Source organism: Patagioenas fasciata, chromosome 1, assembly GCF_037038585.1.
Source record: "Patagioenas fasciata isolate bPatFas1 chromosome 1, bPatFas1.hap1, whole genome shotgun sequence".
In the NCBI taxonomy this organism is placed as follows: Eukaryota; Metazoa; Chordata; class Aves; order Columbiformes; family Columbidae; genus Patagioenas; species Patagioenas fasciata.
Genome location: NC_092520.1, coordinates 148211827 through 148216033, shown reverse-complemented (window position 1 = coordinate 148216033; position 4207 = coordinate 148211827). Strand labels below are relative to the sequence as shown.

The 4207-nt window shown below is 42.5% G+C and overlaps 1 long non-coding RNA gene across 1 annotated transcript; it reads left to right on the top strand.

Moving 5' to 3' along the window:
* Positions 1-792: 792 nt before the first annotated feature.
* LOC139827049 (uncharacterized) lies at positions 793-3965 on the top strand. The gene is made up of 3 exons (XR_011737234.1): positions 793-859; positions 3253-3421; positions 3681-3965. It is a non-coding gene; the product is annotated as an uncharacterized lncRNA (long non-coding RNA).
* Positions 3966-4207: the final 242 nt, after the last annotated feature.

The window sequence follows — 4207 nt, the reverse complement described above, 5'->3', positions numbered from 1 at the left end:
AAAGGCACTGAGTGTAATTGTTTTTTACAGAGATCTGGGTCCATGTGATCTTATATTCTAATACACCCAGCAAACTTCTGTGACAGTGTCAGAGGTTCCTGCTGGTCCCCTGTCTCTGACCTCATGTATACCCAGCCTGTTATGGGTAGGGGTCTTCACATGTACTGGAGATGGGAATAGTCAGTAGCAGAGCTTCTGTGTGGGCTCTGGTATTACTTGGCTGTTGGAATTGCAGGGCATCGCAGCTGAGTGGTCAACTCAGACCGCCTCCCTTGACACACGGAAACTGAGGTTCATCAAGTTTCCTGCTTATTGAAAATTTCTCTGCAGACTGACAGAGCAAATGTGTGCGGTCGTGTCCCTGGCTGATGGTCCCTCTTCTGACAGCTGCTTAGTGGGCATTGTGTTGACCCAATGCTCTGCCGTCACCTGTTTCCATATTCAGGTGATTATGGTTTGGTGGTGAAACGATTCCTGGATACACATTTCAGAAACCATAGTATCTGTCTTTACGGTGCTGTGAGTACACAGAGAGTAGTTAGATCAATGCCCTACGTTGGCAAGCTCATGGTACGTACTGCAAGTATTTCCTTGTCATGGGCTGGACATCCCTTACTCACATCCCTTGGCCAGTGTTGGAAGAGGAAAAAGTGAAGAACCCACTCTAGATTCCAAGGGGAATAATTTCTCTTGGAAACACACCTTGTCTGTAATTGTGGCAATATTGTATTTTTTCAGTTCTGAGAGAGACCTGAGTAATGCTGAGCTCATCACTACACGTAGACCCTGCGATGACTGTCTGAAGCTGATCCGAGCAAAGAATATAGCAAAAGTCATTTGGCTTCTGCGAGACGGAAATGTAGGTGATATTAGAGATGGTTAAAAGCCATGGTTCAAGGCTTGCTGTTCCTTTGTCTGCTCCCTGGGACATCTTCCTAAAAACTCTGTGCTTTCTCTTTGCTGGGGGGGTAATTGTGCACTCTTCACCCTTTCAGGCTGAGCACTCCTCTGCATTGCCAGCTTCAAGCTCATCTGCACCACTGGAGGTTGGCTGCCCGCCAAGGGAAGGATACTTCCCATAGGGGTGTAGATGGTAGAGCTTGCTGCTCCCACTCTGGCAAGGAATGGAACAAGCAATGAAAGGTCATGCTTACAAAGCTATTCCTCATCTCCTTCATCAAGCAATGAAGGCCCTGCCTACCAGTGCACATAGCTTTTAGATGGAGCTGCAGATGAGGCTCACTCTGCCCTCCTGCCTCACAAAACAGGCTCTGCTTTCCTGTCCACCTACATAGGGACAGTTTGGCTGTGGCAGTTCCTTCGTCTAGCAGGACCTGTTGTGATGGGACAAGGGGTGATGGTTTTAAACTAAAGGAAGGGAGATTCAGGCTAGACAAGGGGAAGAAATTTTTTACAATGAAGGTGGTGAAACACTGGCCCAGGTTGCCTAGAGAGGTGGTAGATGCCCCATCCCTGGAGACATTCAAGGCTGGGCTGGACGGGGCTCTGAGCAACTTGATCTAGTTGAAGATGTCCCTGCTCATGGCAGGGGGTTGGACTAGATGAGCTTTGAATGTCTCTTCCAACCCAAACTATTCTATGGTTCTGTGTTCTGCTAAAGTCATGTGTATGGCTCCCTAGAAATTCAGGGTCTACATACTTGCCTGTCTTACCATCTAAATATCCCAGCAAGGCAGCTCTTACCTTCGAGACAGTGCTAAGTACTTTATAAACATTGTTAAAATCTTCATCATTCTGTCATAGAAGTAATGTGTCGAGGGGATAATACAATGGGGAACAATAAGATAAAATACTGTACAGAATGAGAAAAGTTTAGATTATTAACTGTCCAGATAATACTGACAAGACGAGAATATCTAGCTGTTGCACAGCAGAAACCAAAAAAATAGCCATTATCTTATAAAGGGCCTGGTAAGGTTCTCCCATGCGCAGCTTTCACGTTCAGCTGAAGTTGCTATTCTGTAGCACATATAACTGTTGGTAAAAGCAATTAGTATGGACAGTTCTTCAGGGAAAGGCCTAGCTGGAGCAGATGGGTAGCTCCTTTGTGCTGCTGGGGGCCACTGACTTCAGATAATCCTTACTCCTTCTTCTTTTTGTTCATACTGTCTCTCCCTGAATTAACTTCAGAGTTTCACTCCAGTTTGAGACAGTATTAAAAACATAGGACAATTCACAGGTGGTTACAAGGGTTTTCCTGATACATCGCCAAATCTAAGCTAAGCAAAACGTTGGGTTTTTTTTTTTTTTTTTCCGAGTGAAGACATTTTTAATACTTTTCTTGAGACTGCCTAGATCAGAACAGGATTGAATGTGAAATACCCAGCATGATCTGTATGCCAGTGCAAGGGAAGAAGCCTCTTATGTGTGTTGGCCCAAGAATGCTGATACCAAACAAGTATTGCAAGGCAGGCAGCATCACAGCTTGCAGTCTTCTGAATTCATGATTTCTTAAAGCTGCAAAACTCTCAGTAGCAACACACAACATATGGTGTCCCAAAAGGCAAAAAGCATGAGAACTTCTCCACAAAGTGGAATTCAACATGAAAAAATGGAAATGTATTGCATTCAGAACCTTTCTTTTCTAATAAGACAGTGATATTCTGTTTAATGCAGTCAAATAGAATTGCTACAGGAAATCTAAGTTTGAATTATTTATATATCACCAGCCATGAATGGTGATATTTTGATACTATATTAACACAGCTCTATTTAATAGATAGAGTACATTGGGACTACTACACGTTCTCATTCTTGCAAAGAATTATCTCAGAGGTTATGTGCATACAGATCTCTGTAGAACTGAGGCCATACAGTTTTATTGATATGAGATAGTGTTAGTGAAGTAGAGTTATTTTTTCCTTTATCAAAACATAGCATGGATTATTTTTAATGAGCTTGATTTTTAGAGGCTTTTTTAGCACACTGTTAATGTACATCCTAGATGATTTAGTTTATTTTAAAGACCATATCAGATAATATAAAATAGAAATATAAAATCAGAAAATTGTTTTAAAAAGTCTTTCATAGATTAATGGTGTATATCACAGGTCTCAAACTCAGTTTATCCGGGGGCCACATCAGCCTTGCATTTGCCTTCAAAGGGCCGAGTGTAATTTTAGGACTGTATAAATGTAGGAGTAGTTACATACAGTTACTGTATAAATGTAGGAGTGGTAGTATATGTAGTATATGTTTGCCACTCATTGTGTTGTTTTCTTTTCTTATCAGCAATCAGGAGGGATAGATGAAGATCCTTCAGGCAATTACATACCAATAAGATAATAGCAAATGTGGAAAAGACAAGTCATATTAATTTTTAGCTACAGTGATGACTGGCTCTGAAATATGACCATCTCAGAGGAGAAGTGGAAGAAACTAAAATGAGGACATGCTAAACGTAAGACCAAGACATGAACATTTTGATTATGTAGGTGGTGAGGAACGGAATGTTGGAACAGGGACAGCTCACACCAACTTGGAAGCAGAAAAGATGTAATGGTTGCACCAAATTACTTCTTTGAAATTCCTGAGATGCTGCATTTTGTCAGCACCCCTCCCTTTGCAATGAACTAGTTAATTCAGTTACAGAGCTCAGCTTTGCCAGTTGTTCCTTAATAGTGTCTCTAATAGTGTCTCCTGTACTGCTTTCTTTTCAGAGGGGGCGTCCGTGGCTGGTGCTGATGGTGAACCAGAATAAAGCTCCACAATGTCAACATAACCTCTGGGACCCAGCGCTGCTGGGCCCTCCAGTATGTTCAGTGGTGTTGGGATAATCACCTTGCGATGGCAGCCGCTCTGTTTGTGCCTCCGCCCTTCCAGAAGCACACCCCATGCCAATCCCTCTGCCACCTCTTGCCTTATTATTACTTCTGCTGTGCTCTACAGGCATTTGCTCTGTCTGTGGCCAAAAGGTGGGAAGAGCATTTGTGTTCGATGTGCCTCTAAGGGTAAGTCATGCCTAATTGTGTGGTGTCTGTAGCCATGAAGGCAAGTGGTTGTTTTCTGCAGCTGCATTCCCTCTGCAGCTTCACTTCTCTTGGATTAGTCAGAGCATTTGAATGAGCATTTTTCCTTTTCATTTATTGCCATTTCCTACCCTGCCTCGCACTTATTTAATTTGTTTTTTTTTCAATTTTTTTGTTTACCTTGTGATTTTTTTTAGCTGAAAAGTGAAGAGTTCCCT